The following is an 18,487-nucleotide window of genomic DNA, read 5'->3' as shown; positions in this document are numbered from 1 at the left end:
AAATTGTGGCTATAGAAGGATGAAAGCACCAACACTTCAAGAGCCAAAGAGAATACCAAATGTCCTAGGACATTAAATCTAAAAAGATAATTTTAGTAACTGTAATATTTAGAGTGGGGACTACATAGCAAAAGGACTATATTGACATTGGTCTATGGACTTTGACTGTCTTGTTATAAGGTCAAAACTGGTGGCAGAGGTGATATCTTTTATTAGTCCAACTATATCTTTGCAAAAAAAAAAAAAATGTTGTTATAAGGGCTTCATATTAGGATAGAACCAGTCACCATGGGCATAGAACCTGAGATTAGGATGAGGTTCCCAAAATTTGTTCAAGCATTAATTTTTGGAGCTGCCACTAAATGTGTACCAAAAATACAGCAATTTTTGGTCAACACATTAAGGTGTCTCCCCTCTCGCTCGTTTTACTCCTCAGAGCAAAGCAGAGCTCATCGATATAGTGTAGTTTCCAGGGTGAACAATAAATCTATGACAGACTGCCTGCTGGACTGCCAAATACAGGAAGAGAGCTAAACAGTCCCCTTGGTAGGCAGGGCTAAACTAAGAGCTATGACAGTTTAGAAATATCTGCAATCACATGAGAAATCGCTAACCAGCACTATGAGCACCATCTTTTTTACGGGGAGACCATGGCAGAAAGTTGGGACCAATCTTTTTTTCCTGAAAAATACCATCTTTCTCCCAATTATTAAACATAATTTATCAAAACACAGTGAAGTTACTAGGCTCTTCAACAGCACATCCCATGTATCTGTAAAAAGAACAAAACTCATCTTTGCTTATCTTGGGATTCTTCCAGCAAATGGATTTGGTCCTGTGGAATGGCCCACACATATTGGAAGTCCAAGCCCACTCCCCCAGCTATGTCCTCCAAGATAGGCCCTTACTGGCCTGTCTTCCCAAGATTAAAGGACAGTGAAGATCTGTATAAAACCAGCAGAAGAATGACTTTGATATGCACCAGTGGATGTGGACACGTGAACAACTGGAGCCCTTTCAAAAGAAGGAACATTTTAAAAGGGCAGCAGCTGGTATAGCCTAATTGTTATAGGCGAACAAGCTGAGAACAATCTTCATCCAGAGTTAAAGTCATAGCAGGCTTTCTGCATCTGAATTGTTCTCAGCTTGTTCACATGTAACAACTAGAATGCACCAGCTGCTGATATATTCCCCCCTTTCAAAGGACTCCAAGCATTCATGTGTCTACACCCAGAGTCAAATCCTTGAGTGCTGAAGCCAGGGGCTCTCATCAGAATGAAATAAATCTCAAGAAGAAAGGGACAGTGCAAGGGCATGCCAGAACCCCTTTCAGCCTCCTCCCTAAGGCTAGGGACAGAAGTTAAACACAAACTGGTTTAAGTCATCAGAAACTGGTTTAAACCTGTAACAGAACAAAAGTTCAGTGCCCAGCAACCAGTTTCAAAATGGCTGAAACTAATTTAAAATAAACCCGATTGAATGTAGAATCAGACTGGTTTATGAAACTTCTGTCCCAGACCCCTTCTTCTCTTAAGTTAAGTCAGAGTCTCCCAGCATCCCAGCATGCTTTTCAGCCCTGGCCTGGGCTGTGCTGTCTGCTCCAGCAGAGAAGGGCTGGTGGGCAGAGAGGCACAGACTGCCTCCTCACCACCCCCACCCCCCAGGCAAACCCTGGCTGGGTTCTGGGGCCTGGGAGGGAGGTTAAACCCACTTACCCCCAAGTACAGAGCTGCCCTGCCCTGCTGTTACTGTTGACTACAAATCCCAGAGGCACCTGGAAGCAGGAAGAGGAAATGATGAGCAACCTTGCAGAGTCCTGCTTCTGTGAATCTGCAATGCAAATCCCAGAGACCTTGGCAGCAGCAGAAAGAGGAAGTGAACACACAGCCCATGCTGGCTACATGGCAGAGAGCCATGTTCTGTGCCCCCCGGCTTCTGGCCTGAGCCATTGCAGGCATGTAGCTGCATTTCCTGAATCAAAAGTAAATGTGTCTTCACTTGTTTCTTTCTGCAGTTTAGACTAACCTGCAAAGACTGAATCAATTCAGCCTTGGCTTTTTGACTGTCTGTCTGCCCAAGTGTACAAACAAGAATTGTATGTTGGGGAAGGTTTGACCTTGTGGATCACTCTAATTACTCTGCCATAATGAACCTGAACAACACTCCACTTACCTACATAGAATCCTCAGTGTGTCTTCCACATCACCTATATGTGAAGTCATTTGCCGTTGGAGAAAGATGACCTCCCATATTCAGGTTACTTCTACAGCTCAGCTAATATATGCAAAGGGGACATAAAACTGACATGTAAAATGTACATCTGAGTTAGACTATTCAGAAAGACATGTGAACCTTTGCTATAATGCATATGCATGCATATATACACATACACAATTGCGCACAATTTCCACTCTCTGATCTTCTTTTTAGGGTGTGTCTACACATCACCATATGGCGACGCTGCTACAGCACCATGCTTTAGTATTTTCTTCTGGAAATACTAAAGCATGGTGCCATACGGGTAGTTACTGAGGTATATTTGGCTGCTACGTTGCCATAGCAGCATATTATACCTGGGAGTGTGCTGCTACAGTTACATCACTGTAGGGTGATTTTTCAGATGTGCCCATATTCTACTGTGTGGTTTGAAAAAATAATGTTACCATCACCTCCCGAAATGAAACGGACTTGCATCTCAGTCCCCAATTGGGTACCAAGGGCATAAGAATAGGCACCATGGCTGCGGTCAGAGCAAACTTCATGGCAAACTTCCAGCTCTGAATCATGCTCAGCCCTATTCTCTCTGGGGTCAGCTCCTGCCACCTCAGAGAAGATCTTACTTTGCCTAGCTTAATAGGAAATGATCTTATCTATGTTCAAAATAGTTCTGTGACCCAGTCACGGGACAAGATGTGTTTTTATCCCAAATCTTCAGCCAGTCAAGTTTAATAGGAACTTCTATTAGTTGCATTATATAAAATTCTCAAATACTATTTCTGCCTGAAATCTCATGTGACCATAATTGACTTTTGCAAAAAATTAGTTCCCTTTATTTGCTTTCTGTTTCTGAGTTGTCATCATGCACTCAAGTCAAGTTTTCCGCAAGGGCTAGAAAAACTTACCGTTTTTTTCACCAGAAGAAAGCTGTAATCATAACTTACCTCCAGGAGCTCAGGATTCCATTAAGCCTTCAAGTATCTCAAGATATGTGATAAAGAGGTGACAGGATTAGCTGAACTCCAGGGATAAGGGCACCTTGGAACTGAGACGCCTAGAAATGGTGTCCCAAGAATGGCGACTCACTTTGGTTTGAAAGAGCTTTGAGAGTATGTCATGCCTTATGATCTCTCACGTCTGATATATCTACCTTTTCTAGGCATGTCTAATAAAAAATCACCATTACTTGTTTTGCAGTTGCAGGAAGGGTAAGTCCCATGATGTTAGGTACTACACTAACACTTCAAAAGAGATGGTCCCTGCTTCTAAGAGCATTCACCCATCTCAGCCGCTGTGCAGCAGCACAGAATTCCAACCAACCTTGTCCAGCCTCACTATTTTTAGACTTAAAAGAAAAGTTGTAGTGTAAAATGAGGTAGGTGGCAACTGAACAGAACATAAGCAGTGTCATACTGGGTGAAACCAATGGTCTATCTGACCTTCTATCTTGTTTCCAACAGCACAGTAGTAGATGGTTTAGAGGGAGAGTACATGAACATGAACTGTCTACAGTGATCTATTGCCTGTCATACCCTTCCTGGCATCCACCACCATTGGTTTAGAGATGTCAGAGGATTCATCCCTGTTCTATTTAATAGTTATGACAGAGATTCGATTTTCTATAGTCATATTCTTATCTTGAAAAATCTTGGCAATTTTTTTTTAATTGTGGGCCCTTAATGAAATATTCCTGCTCTCCAAGGTAAGAAAAACCTGCATCTCCAGATTTTTCCATAAGACCTGCAGAGTCTCATGCTTCTGAAAATGTAACTACCTAAATATGAAGAGTGCGTCCAGACGAGCATGGACGTCTGGTTCCCTGGAGACAAGTGGCAGTGGTGCACTTTGCCTCAGGTCCTGGGGGCCTCCTGGGGCCACAGAAAAGGCAATCCTGCTGGGCAGAGCCTGGCTGGCAGCTGTAGCATGGCTCCAGGTGGCCTGGCTCCGCTTTTCATATTCAGGGGTCAGAAAAACCTGCGGGAAAAAAAATGAAGCAGTGCACACACATGCAACGTGCCCTTGCAGCGCGTAGAACACCCGACTGGGTGGTATGTGGCGCTGCAAATGTGTTTGTGGTGCCATATACTGCATGGCCACACTCGTCCTGATGCGCCCTAAGGCACCAAATTTGAGGAGACAGCATGCCCTGCTGGATACTGGGATGGATGGTATGTACAGCTCCTGGATTCTGTTCCCAGCTCTGTCACTGATTCAGTTTCCACTTCAGGCAAGTGCTTTGAGATCAAGGGATCAAACCAATTAATAGATTTTATAGACATTAGGGCTGGAAGGGACCTCGGAAGATCATCGAGTCCAGCCCCCCGCCCCAGGGGCAGGAAGTCAGCTGGGGTCAAATGATCCCAGCAAGATAAGCATCCAAACATTTTTAAATGAGTCCACAGTAGGTGTATGCACTACCTCTGAAGGGAGCCTATTCCAGGCCTTGGGGGCTCTGACAGTAAAGAAGTTTTTCCTTCTGTCCAGCCTAAAATAGTCTTGGAGAAGTTTGTGAGCATTGGACCTTGTTATCTCTTGGGGTGCTCTGGTGAACAGCCGTTCCCCCAGATCCAAATATAAGCTCAGTATCTGCCATTTATTTAAAGTGTACCTACTTGAAAATGTCATCCAAGACTAACAGGTCTGTGAAGCAATTGAGAAAGAGCGAACGCCATGAAACAAGCAGAATACATAACAAGGTTTTTTTAAAAGCTTGCACTTCCTGTATGGGACTGGCTCCAAAGTACATTGAAGGCAAAAGAGGGAAGGGAAGCCTGTTGACTCCATTAGACATCTGTACCGCAGTGATGACACAGACGAACGAGGCAGCCATTATGTGCTCAGCAACGGCTGGCTGGCAGCTCTGACTTTAACCATTACTTGATTTTGCCTGATTTCTCTCTCTCTTTGGGGTGTCATCATGAAGCACAGTCTTGATTACTTAATGTTCCTTAAAATGGTACTAGCTTAGCTAATCAATGTTATTCTTTTGTTAAGCAGGATATTTTTTCCTTCTCAAACAATATTGATTACCTAATTAGTGCCATTAAAAAAAAAAAACCACATTTAAGCCAGCGCTGGTTTTGCTGCTATTGAAATCCTTCCTAGTAAATCTATTCCTATTTCCCCTACCATTTGCAGAGATTCACTATTTTAAACCTCTCTCTCCAGCCCAACATTTCATGTAGCCTGCCACCCTTTATTTTTCTTGCAGATTACAAAAAAAAGTCAGCTCTGGCAAATGGATCCAAGGTTTGCTCCAGAAGGCAAAGAGATGCAAGAGCCTGAGAAGAGGATATGTCAGAGGAGATCAATAGAGCTCCTGTTCTACTCATTTTAATTCCAGGCCACTATGGTATACTATTTAGACAGCAGTTGACAACATGAAAATTAAAACATTCATACAAAAAATACAAGATTTGGGATTTGAAGAACTGACATCTGTGAATTGGAAAAAAAATAAATAACCTAAGAATGGAAATCTTTAAGGTTTCAATTCTACAAATGACCTTACAGATGTGACCCACTGCTGGAGCTCCTTCCTCCTTCAGGAGAGAGTTTCACTGTCTGAGTGAAAGTTTGGTCTTCCATATGCAGAAGCCTGTCTCACATTGCCTGGTACTTTCATAGTTCCAGTGGAAGATAACCATCGGAGCTGCAGAAACAGGTGAGGGGACTGGGCAATCTTTGTCCAACCTTACAAAACACCTTCAATATCAAAACAAAATAAAACCCCACATGATATGCCCCAAAGCACTGGGCAAATGAAACAAACAGGTTGGAAAAATGAGGTGACAAAGGTAACAGGATCCATAGCAATCACTGTGAGTTATGCAACTCCTCATCTGATCAGCTATACAGGATGGCAGGTTTCTTCATGCATTATGGGTAAGATTAATCTTAGGAAGGCCCTGAAAGTAGATAAGGTGGCACTGTTATCTGATATCTGCTGAAAGCAGTATTGAGCTGAAGCATTAATCTACTATAACTCATTGTCTCAAGGCAAGGCTTAAAATTATGCACAATACCAACTCCTCAGAAAAATCATACAAGATACAAAAGGAAGAGGTGGAAAACTTTTCAGTTTCTTTCTCCCTGACACAGTTTTTACTGCCAAGGATGGCCAGGTTGTTCCTTGCCATAGGACTTGGCATCTTGTCGTATGCGTGAGCCTATGCAAAAACAGCACTAGTGTGCTGGCCTCAAATGACTTCAAAAGAAAATGACATCCAAAAATATCCTCCCAGTTAACCAGGTTTTGTGTGTATGTGCATGCGCAGTGTAATTTATGTAGAGAGCCTGTAAAAATATTCAAGTTCATCAAAAGTCTAATTTACATACATTTTCAGGACACTGTAGGGAATGATTAACGCAATATATCAGAATTCAAGAGAGAGTGTTGACTGGGTATTTCTTAGTATATTTGAATGCAAAAGCATGAGGTAGATAAGCATATATAGCTCAGTAAATGAAAGAGGAAGTTACTTATTCTGCTGTGATTTACAATCCTAAACTTGGGAGAATTTGGTGGTTTCTAAGATAGCTTTTAGTTAAAAACACCGAAGAACATTAAAAAAGATCATCACAGATCTTAGAGATGTCCAACTAAATCTTCTAGGTAGCCATCTTTTATAGAAGAATCAGAAACTCTTTGGGTGTTTTTAGGCATGACATAGTCAGCATTGTAGCCCCATCTATAGCTCCCACAGATGAAGTACTTCATTAAAGACATTTGCAGATGTGAAACACTAAAGCAGCTTCCTGAACACCTCCATTTAAACAACACTGTGACAGTGCTCAGAACAATTGTGGAGTTTCCAGTTCCTTCTTTAAATTTTCTTAGATCTTAGTTATGCACCTAAATCCACATTCATGTTAGAGTAAATCCACTTTCAAATTAGCATTCACCCTTTAGCTAAATCTTTGTGTAAATTGGACACTCACATTTCTCCATCATCTCAGAGCATGAGACTATTCCATAATTCTTCTTTAACTGGGTCCCTTACCTCTAAGATCTACAAAACAATTTGACCATTTCTCAAGTGACAAATTCAGATCTCCAACTAGTGGAAGTATTTGCTAGCAGCCTTCTTGACAGGAAATTGCTTCATATATTCATTCTTATAGTAACACCTCAGTACCTTTATACAGAGAAAACAATATTTCACTGCAGTGACTATTTCACCTCCCTGCAGCTTCATTCAGTGGAGTTAATTATTGCTTTGCAGAGGGGTATAGTCTAGATAAATGAGGACAGAAGACAGAGAAAAGTACTTTCCATCCAAATGAAGAATTGTCATAACATGGGGATGGGGACGAGTGTCGTTTAGCCCCTATGCACAGTGGTTTTAAGCATGTTGGATTTTTTTTTTCCCCCACAAGTTTTTCTGATCCCTGGATATGAAAAGCAGAGCCAGGCCACCTGGAGCCATGCTGCAGCTGCTAGCCTTACCCTAACTAGGAAAGTAAGTCCAACTGGTCAAGGCTCTGCCCTTATGTACATTAGCAGCTGCCCCTGCCTCAGTGGTAGAACAAGGAGATGCTCCGATTCCAAAGCACGTTTCTTTCCCTACATCTCTCCTGCTTTGGTGGCAACAATTCACTCTTGGCCTTCACCAAGAACAACCTACAATTCTCCATATACCAAAATGGCTATACAGGCTGGTATATTTTGGTGGAAAGTGTCTATTCCCAATGCCTTGAAGGCCCAGACTCCAAATCCATGCAGGCATTTAGTGGAAATTTTCCCAGCCTCTAGTCCATGCATGGGTGTGTTCAAATCACAGACCCACTGGTCTTGATCACAGAGTGTGAGTAAAAGAACTTGGGCCTTAATGATTAAGTGATGCTTTGCAAAGACTTGTCTGTTGTGGTAACCTTCAATTTCACCATATGCCCAGGTACCAGAATACTTCATAGTTTGAAGTCTGTTTCACCAGCTGGTGAAAAGATTCTGGTCTCTGACTTAAATTGATGGGGAAGATGGACAACTATTAAGACCATATTGCTTCTTAAGACACAAGCAATACCAACGTAAGTTATTCACAAAGGACCAGCTCTGCTATTCTCACTGATGTTGAATAGTTACAACATCAGTGGGTCTACAAGAGTCAATGGGACAGCATGGGAAGAAAGATGCTGCTATACGGAAGAAGCATATCTCAACTGAATCTCTGAGTATGAATGTCCCTAAAAAGTTGTTTGGTTCAGCTATTACTGGGGTCTTCTTAAGTGCTCTAGTTGTAACATTTCCCTTAGGTTTTAGTTATGCAAGGTGGCTGGGATTTTTATTCTTTAGTCATGTATTTGGGCTTGATTTTAATGGGCATACATCAGCTGAGCGGAAGTTTACTCCATAAGCAGCCGCAGTGAAATCAGATGGCGTATCTGCTGAGAAAAGTTTTCGAAGAAAACAAGCCTGTCACAAGGCAGCTCCTGTGAGCTGTCCTATGAGTGGAGGAAGCTACACAAAGGCTTTGAATCTATAAGAAAACAGTGTTTTGCATTAAGGATCATATTCCATCTTTTCCCTGTGTTACATAATGCCACATGTTTCATTCAGTATCAATGGGATATTTTAGGAAGTAAGTGTGTAGGCAGGAGGATATTGGATTCTGGGTGACAGTGCAAAGATAAGGATACCTAAAGAGAGGGAAACGGCGTGACCCAGCTGGAAGTGGAAAACAGGTTAGAAGGATTTCTGAGCCCCATCCAATAGAAGTAATCCAGTAGAAGAAACCTTTCTGGAACAGGAGAACAGTTATATTGAACAAAGAAGGTTATCTGCTCAAGTAACAGAAACTAAATGAACCAGGCTATTGGAAACGTTTATGCATGGCAGCTTTGTGATCCAGCAAAAAGCCAATGATGGGTGTGAAGATTCCTTAAAATTGGTTTTGCTAACTATTTCTATTGAGAGACAACAAGATTTTTACCTGTGATGTATACAGCGGTATGGGTGTCCGGTTCCTCTCTAGTGGCTATTCTAGGGAAGGACAGCCTACTTTTGCTACAGCTAATGGCATTACTTCTTAGCACAAATGGCAGAAATGGGACCTTGGTACACAGGACCCAGGGGAAAAATGGCCAAATTATTTAGAGCTCCACCTGTGTACAGACCCCTGTTCAAGCACAGATGTCCTGTGTCTACATCACAGGTCTTGTAGACATACCCCAGGCTACTTTTAAATTAACTAAGCTCAGTAATAGCAACATAGCTGGGGCAGCATGGGCTACGGTGTTCAAGCATCTGCTCCAGCTCTTGGGTGGTTTGCAGCCCTCACTGAAAACCATGCCACTGTGACAATGATTATCTGTACCCAAGCTCATCAGTTTAAAGCTAGCTCAGATATGTTGACATGAGTTGCCATCTCAAAAACACTATTTGCAGTAATTCCAACTCTCATGAAAAGACCATGAGACTCCCAAATTCCAAGTTAAATTAACTCTGACTCATGTTCTCCTGATAGAGAGATCAAATCTTGGGATGTTTTTCTTCTGGCACATGTAGAGAGCACCAAGCTGGTAAGTTTGTGGAGGGGAAGGGAGTAGGAGAGGGGGGCCAATCGAGGTCCCCCATGGTCAAAGAGGGAGTGGGACAGGGGCTGGGGTGAATGGGACCCCAGGACCAGGGCAGGTCATGCAACAGAGCCTTGGGTGGCTTGTCCAGAGGCACAGGGTTGGGGGGGGTGGGGGAAGAGCTCGGCTCCCTGCTGCTACTTGCACCCCTGGGGGGAAGTATGGGGGGGCATGTGCCCCCCAGATTTGTGCACAGGGCACAAGCAGGCTGCCCACTGCAGGCTGGGGCTCCGCACCCTGCTGTCTTTGCCCCACGAACCGTGCACACACACTTGCAAAATAGCATCTCATGATTTACGTTCCAAATCTCTTGATTTTCAAGAGTTTGTCTCATGAGTTTTGATGCGAGGGGGTTGGCAATACTGCATTCGTCTCTCTCCTCATCAGCCCCACATCGGTAAAGTGGGGCAACAGTGCTTCCCTGTCTCAGGAACGTTGTGAGGATAAATCCATTAAAGATTGCAAGGGTTCAGATACTACGTTAATGATGGTCATAAAATACTCAATATAGATAGAAGATCCAGGACCCTTCATAAGCTCAGAGCCAGGTCAGCCTGACGTGTCAGGTTGTCTCCTTAGCTTCTGAAGTCATCTGGCAGGGTCCAGAGAAGCAGTCTCAATGCTCATGATCACCACTGGGTGTCTCACTTGCTGTATGTTTTTAGACTAGAGCAGTGGTGTGTCCGTTGTTGCTCTGGCTTCTCAAGTATGGAGCAATGTGTTGAATGGAAAATGAGGCGAAGCCGTTTATCAAAGTCACAAATATAAAGGAGGGGGAAAAAATTATTCCCTAAAACCATGAAACAGAGATAGCAGCTGGACTACCACCAGGCTAGGACTTTGGTAATGTCCAATTAGAATTTTGGCCAAACTGAATTACCCCAAACCAATTTCAGGCATTAGATTTGTAAACAGCACACTGAAAATCTCTTCATCCTGAGACATGAAGATTTGTTAACTAGGGTTGTACTGTATGCAAGTCACCTGGCTCTATTTCAGGTTGTATGAGTTAGTGGGAAAAGAGATGAAATACTCCATGTTCCACCTAGAATTCATTTTGATGCTCCTGACTACAGAACCCCAATAATTGCTAAAAAATACAAATTATATATAAGCTAGTTATATATATATATATATATATATATATATATATATATATATATATATATAAAGGTTCACTAAGATGTGGAAAAGTTCTACTGGAAACAGACACAGTGTTCGAAACCCTACATTTTTATGGCATTACCTAGCAAGAAAACATCCTGAAATAGCATTAAGGAAAGACAAATTAAACGGGAGAGTAGTAGCCAGGGGAGCCTTAAACTTAATCCAGTGTATTGCTATAAAAAGGCTTGCCATCTGGATCTTACTTCTCTACAATATTGAAGCTGCATGGCATTTTCTTCCTTTATTCTCATTTACAGCTATCACTCATTAGAGTGCTTAAGGATGCGTGCAGTATGCTATTGCTGCAGCTCGTTTTTAATCGAAGGCTGTTTTGGAAAGCTTGATATGGCATGTAAATAGATAACTATCTTTAAAAAAAAATCATAAGCTAGTTGAATAAACAGGTGGAGGGATTTTTTGTTTCATTTTAAAGGACCATATAATAGTAATCATACAATTGCTGGTGTGTTTTATAGCTGTACAAGGTATGGATAGGCATCACTCTGGTTCTCTAACTTTTGCTCTCGACTCAGTTTGCCTGCTGGACATTATGCCCTTTTGCCTAATGTTTCGAATCCAGGCGTGACTGGATCCAGGAACCTTTGGTGAGGTTTTTCAAACTTGTCACTCACTACACTTTTGGTAACAGAGAACTCAACAGCTGAACAGACCTCTTTGCATAAAGTACTTCAAAACACTAGAGGGCTGGTTGGCAAGGTAAACACAGCCCCGTGACTGAGACTCACTCGCAGCAAAATGTGTTTGATTCTCTTCCAGTCTGGTTTAACCAGCAATCCAGAATATAACTGCATTTTCTGTAGCTTTTTTACATGATAGCTTTGAAGAGGCTCAGGGGTGGAATAGGCAAGCTATTGAATTGAATTACCTTTCGCTTCCACAGAAACCACATTTGGGGTCAGGGTACAGGCAGCAGGGGGGCTGACATTGCAGAGAGCCTGGCAGGCAGTAAAGCAAAAGGGAAGACTGTATTCATCATCAAATGAATGAAATGGAGATGTTTTTGTCTCCTCAGCTTTGGCGAGGAGAAAATAACAGATTTTACATTCCTACAGCTCTCCCTCCCCTGCAAGCAGGTGGAGGTTGTCTCCTATTATGTTGGAGAGTTACAAGTCTGCGCATAATATTATATGCTGAAATAACCTCTAAAAATATCAGACCAGAACCTCACCTGGTAGAAAGCCACATCATTCTGCTGAAACCTGAAGGTCTAAACCAGTTCACACACCTGCTGAGAATCTGGCCTGTGCAGCCCACTTCTGCTCCTGCTTATACTAGCAAAAACCTGGCCTGATATCTCCATTGGTCTCGGTGGTGTGATTGGGCTTCTAACACTATCATGCAGAACAGAATCTGACCCGCTAAAGTTATGCTTTAAAGCATGAATGGACTATACGCATTGAATTCACATTATGACTGTAGTCTTTGCCCATCAGGCATGACAGGAGCCATAGAAAAATTTACTCCAAAGTTCACATCCCATACCTGAGTGATTCATAGTCCATTAACAATTAAGACAGATGAAAGCAACAAACTGGTTAGGGTTTTTTCCCCCTCCCCCTTTTTCTGAAGATGAGACACAAAGTGACAGCCTAGCACAGCTTTAGTGCTGAAGCAGCTCCTGCAGCTGGGAAAGGCACAGCACGCTGGCTGGAGTGACCTTGTCCCTGGTGAACAGCTACTGTCCAACTCTAGAAAGAACAGGTCTCCAAAGAGGCACCCCTGGATATTATAAGAGTTAAATCAACTTGGAACATGCACAAGTCAAATCCTATTAAATGCATTTACCACCGAGACTTAGGCACTTACAGCCAGATGCTGTTTACATTTCTAAAGAAATAGCCATGACTACCAACAAGAGGTCCCGTCCCCCCTCCATTCCCCTTCACCAGTGTTTTAAAAGATTGCACAAGGTGATTCCTGTTAGCTTGTTTCAGTCTGTTGCATAGCTACCATGATCTATGATATGACCTGTTATTAGAATATATTTTTCATAATCCAAGAAGCAACTGAGTTTCGGACACAACTTGCAATACTTAATTTTTCAGGATATTCAGGTATAATGTGTATATGTCTAAGATTCAAGACTCCAAGAGCCACATGAATACATTTTGCATGCATTCTGTTTATTTTCAGGACAATTCTCTCTTATTTCTTCTAGGATCGATCAACTCAGTTGCCTGATTTTTTTTTATTTATTTTTTTTGTAAAATACAGGCAGAGGAATTTTCTTAACACATTGAGGGAACATTAATCAAAGTCTGCTTTCATACTTGAAATACAGAGAGTAATGACTGGGCTTTTTTTTCTGTGACAATACCCTTAAGTTAGTTTATCTTTCTTGCAGAAGAAGAAATGATAGCAATTTAACATTAAAATCATTGGCTGTATCAAATTAACCACATGGTAAAAAACACTGGGGCACATGTCAGAGGTTTTGGGGTTCCACCTTTGGCAATGAAGAAGCCTGAAATATATGCATTGTATTTAGTAACATTGACCTGTTAGGAAAAAGAATCCACAAGTACAACTGCAAAATCAAGTTGGTTACAAGCAGCTGAAAGATACAATCAGGTGTTTCAATGCAACAAAATAATGGACTATACATATCACAGTATCACAGCTGTCATAATTTTCTTTCTATAAAGGCTCCACTGCCTTCCAGTGTCATAACTGCTATAAAGTCTTGGGAGGAGGAATCTGAACAATTAATATTCAGTGTTTTCTCGACTGTTACATTTATAGAAATTCACAATAGCAGCAAACTTCTTCTCTTTGGCACAGTTTTACCCACTGGATTTATACCTGTAAAAACTACAGAAGCAAGTTGAAATTGCACATCTGACTCCCCTTCCCTTTTAGAGATGCGTGTGTCGCCATCCACAGTATGATCAAAGTTAATTAAAAAGTATATCCTTGATTTCCAAACATGTACACAAATGGCAACTAATACTGCAAGCATGGATAATCTTAACACACACATCAATTAAAAAGCAATGTTGCGTGGCCACACTTAGGAAGCCTCTGACTGGAAATTTCACATTGGAAGTAACCCTGACATTCTATTTGTCTGTGGTCTGATATGCAGCTGGAGTTGTCATCTGCCCTGAAACTTTAATCCAGTCAAATTATTTGGCCATTTAACAACATGATCGGCACAGTTCGCTGAGCAAAAGATACCTGGCCAATTATATCCTTTGCAATGCTTTGCTAAAGGCATACCTCGGTACACAATAGAAAACTGCATAGAACAGGAATGTCTGCAAGGGAAATACACAGCCAGAAACATTCAGCAAAAGATTTTAAAGGAAGACTGCAACCTACCTTCAGCAGTGTGCTCCCTCCTCCCAAGACAGACAGTCTTCTAGAAGAGTGTACACTATTGATGAGACTAAGAAAGTAATTGGCAATGGGCTACTAATAAGTAGATTCATGACACCAGATGTGACAACAGGGTGTCACTAGGTCCTTTTTAAACTTGCCTCCAGTGCCGTCTCCTAGTTCCTCCAGACAGAATTAGACAGAGGCTGCTAGCACCAGAGCTGAAGAAGCAGGGGTGCTTTTTGACTGCAGTTGCTAATGCTCCACTTTCAGGGAAAGCGCAGAAGTATGTGTGTGCCTGCACTAACTGCACACACTCATCAGCCTGCTACAAGCAGGGAGATGTGATATGCATACTGAAAGAGCTGTGCAGGGAGGAGTACTCCAGGAGCAGACCCTAGCATGATCTGCTAGTAATTACAAACGATTGACCCCACTGGTATAGATTCCTTCTGGATAATTCATCAATAAGTCTATCAATCAATAGGCAACGTGTCTGAGAGAATCCATAGGGAAAAGCAAACCTGCAACTTCCACCCTTTAGTTCAACAAACTTTTTGAGAGCTGTTTAATATTTCTCTGTCCCTAATATGCCCATCGTAAGCAAGAGTGTCAATGGGCAGGTGTTCTTGGAGTTGATTTCAATCAGATGCCTCTAAGACCATTTATCAGACAGACAATAGGGTGCAGTTCTCAATGAAATTTCTGACCTAAGCATTAGTATTATAGGTTTTAAAGAAGCCCCAAAAGACCCTTTAAAGCTGGGAGCAGGGTCTCCCAAGTGCTAGGTTTTGTACGTGCACACACAGTAAGACACAGAGCTTGCAATTTAAGCAAAGCAGAGAAAAGAAGAATGACCGCCTCCAACTTCCCAGGTGAGAAAATGAGGCTCAGGGAGTTTAAGTGATTTACCCAAGGTCACACAGGGAACCTGCAGTATACCTGAAACCTAAACTTGGTCTGCTGCATCTAAACACAAGACCAACCCTAGCTCTTTAGACATGAACCACCAACCTGTCAGGGATCTCAGACCTCTGCTCTCAAATACGTGAACCAAAGCTACGCCTAGAAGCCATGCTGATTCTTGTCTTGGGATGAGCCATTATGGATCTATTCATTTTTAATGTAATATCAGATTAGAGGAAAATGCAAGCATTTGCATTTCACTGGTTGTTTCTTAAATTTTTCATGAGAATTTAGTGCTTCTAAAAGGTGCCGAGCTGACAAACCTGGAGGACAAATTTCTCTATCCCTAGAATCAACCACAAGCCTCTCCTCGAAAGGTCAACCCAGAGGAGCCCTCAAACTCCATGTTGATGCAATCTCCCCTCTGCAGTGGTCCTTGTGCTACATTAGCCTTCACATCTTTTCCATACAATGCTTCCTGTCTCCCCACCCTGCTCCAGGCACCAAAGTTTCTCCCTCCACTAGATACCAGAAGAATGTCACCTAATAAGTCACCAGCATCAGTTCCTGCCAGCTCCCATGTTATTCTTGGAGGTCTTCCATCCAAGAATTGACTGCATCCTGCTTTCTTTGTGAGATCTGACAAGATCACAGCTCAAGATGGTGTGGCTGCAGGCTATGAAGATAAACAGTAGGTAGTGAAAAATCGTCAGGGACTTGGAGCAGCAGCATATTTGGGGGGAATGTTTTATGAGTTAAAGAGAGAGTTACTCCTTTGCTATTATTGTTTGCTGAGCTCTGTGTACGTGCTTGATTCTGGACAGAATGCACAAACTGAGCTTCAGTGAATCTGCAGCCTTAATAGACAAACAGTGCATTGCAGATAGCATGGAAAAAGTAGCAACACTGAAGAAACACAGGATTGACACTTTTATCTCCTTTTTTTTAATATTTATGAATCTTAACAGTCCTTAAGCTAGTGAATCAAAGGCAATCAAGGTTGGCCCATCTCTGCTCTGCCTTGACTTTAATGCAGTGGAAGCAAAGCACTGCTGAACACTTCTGAAAATCTCAGCACAAGTGCCCTGGTTTCTATAGCAAAGCTTTTGTTCCTCAGTGAACTTTTGTCTGGTGACAGGACATGCTAGCCTTCATGAGAATACCTCAACTTGGATTTAGCATTAGAATCTTAAATTGGAAGGTGCAATCATAGGGTGCAATATGTGAGCAGCCATTGGCTTCAGCATCTCTGAAAATCAGGTGTAATTTGTGCCATGGGAATAAAAAAAAGGAAGGCACATGAATTAAATCTTGTAAGCACTTAACCACATGAGAACTCCTACTCACATAATTTGCTCCATTGATGCCTGCAAGAGATGTCCCAATGGTTAAGCCATTACAAGACTGGGGGCCTTTGCGGATGACTGAAAATGTATTGCATCTTCATTGTGTTTTCCTTGAAGGCTGTCTTTAGCTCAGGATAAAAACAGGGGCAGAGAGAATTTTGGTCTTATCAAGGAGTTTGTGCAGGGACTGGAAGAGGTGACGTGGTCATTTTGAAAGCTAAAGAATTATTTTGGCAGGTGTATTTTGGACAGACTGGTGTAGAGCAAGACTAATATCTAAGAGCAGAAAAGATTAGGCTGGAGTGAGTCAGGCAAGCATTAATGAGAGCTCCCTTTCTCTGAACATTGCATTTGCTTCAGAGAGAGACTGAGCCAGACTTTCCTGTGGTGAAAATTAGTGTAATTCCATTGATTTCAATGCAACAAAACTTACTGAGGCCACCTGGGGAGCTAGCCTTTAATTCTTATTTACTTTTAATGTCATTCTATCGTGGCCTTCTGAATATCTGACTAGAATTGGCGAACTTTTAAAATTTAATAAAACTTTGAATCATACCCATGATTAAAACATGGGTATACTGCCTGTTAACTGGGGTCCAAAAAGGGTGCAAGAATTTTTGCCAAATCCTTAAGAATATGGCAATATTTACAAGTCTCATTAAACAGTAAATGAACATTGATTTGTAAAACAACCCAGTTAAACATTCCAGTAATCAATAATGCCTCGACAACCTCTTACAGAAAACCCCTATCAAGTGAAATTGTTCCAAACTGCATTGTACTCCCATCACCATATCAACTCTGTGTATGTTATACTATTATATCACAAGGAATACCTGAAGCTTTGCTATATCCATAATAACAGCAGGTAGCTGTAAGCTTCCTTCAAGGGATCTTGTTGTTCTTCTATGTGAATAGATTAGCTGAAAGGATGGGGGGAACAAAACCCATACATCTCATTGTTTTCAAAAAGAACAAAATATTCCAGCCAAGATTCTTTAGAGCCACTGTTTTGGGAGGCCCGTTTTGAAGCAAATTAAAAGGGCCCAATTTTAAGTGCATTTTTTTAAAATCAGGCTCTTTTGTAATGTCTCAAGACACCCAGAATCTTGAGCACATAAAATAAAGAGGTTTTTTTTTTCTATTAATTATAGATTGAATTCCTGTTTAATAATTTATGTTATAGTTTCACCATATTTTAACATTTAAAATGTGTGTGTGGGTAAAGGCAGTTTGTCTTAAGTCAGTTTGAGGTATTTACTTCCTTAATCGACAAGCATTTGCGTTATGAAGCGTTGGTAGTCCACTCCAGTTGTGAAACAATGCTTCCATAAAGCTCTTTCTTCCAGTTGTCCTCCCTCTGCAACACCATAGTGATATTACCTTAACAGTTAAGACATATGACAAACAATGTGCAGAATTCAGGTGAAGAGATAAGCAGGAGAAATTTCCCTTCTGCTCAATGGCTACTTCTTTACTGAGGCTGATAGAAGATTGTCCACCCAACTGATTTTCAGTAGGAAGTTGGGGTTTTGCTTTTTTTATGCAAAATGTTTGTTTTTCTTGGAAGGTGTCCAGAGTTACCAAAGTGGAATTATTCCCACAACTGGCTTCATAAAATCCAGGGTCAATTATCTCCTGGAAGTTAGAAATTGGAATAATTGAAAATGTGGGTAAATCAGCATGAAAGAAGCCTACAGTTATCACTTTCCTTTCTAGGGAATTCATTACATCTGCACCAGACTATTGTGTCATTTATGTGCTCACATGTGTATGGCCAACCGAGTCAGGAGAGAATTACTTATATGGACAAGTCTTATAAAGCCATAGTCTATTCCAGAGTGATAAAGACACTAGAAAGAAGCCTCAGAGGACACATGTTGAGGTTTAGGTGGGAAAGCAGGCTAGGAGCTTCCCCTATGGACATATTTGAGTAT

General features: G+C 41.7%; 1 long non-coding RNA gene across 1 annotated transcript in view; it reads right to left on the bottom strand.

The window, feature by feature from the left end:
• LOC109284626 (uncharacterized) overlaps positions 1-14,690 on the bottom strand; it is a 1,607,267-nt gene extending 1,592,577 nt beyond the window's left edge. Inside the window, exon 1 of the long non-coding RNA XR_009459873.1 lies at positions 14,302-14,690. This is a non-coding gene — a long non-coding RNA (uncharacterized LOC109284626). The remainder of the gene's footprint in view (positions 1-14,301) is intronic.
• Between the last annotated feature and the right edge of the window lie 3,797 nt (positions 14,691-18,487).

The sequence above is a fragment of the Alligator mississippiensis genome, chromosome 1, assembly GCF_030867095.1.
Source record: "Alligator mississippiensis isolate rAllMis1 chromosome 1, rAllMis1, whole genome shotgun sequence".
Taxonomy (NCBI): domain Eukaryota; kingdom Metazoa; phylum Chordata; order Crocodylia; family Alligatoridae; genus Alligator; species Alligator mississippiensis.
Note: the sequence above shows the minus strand (reverse complement) of the source record. Positions and strands in the feature narration are given on the sequence as shown.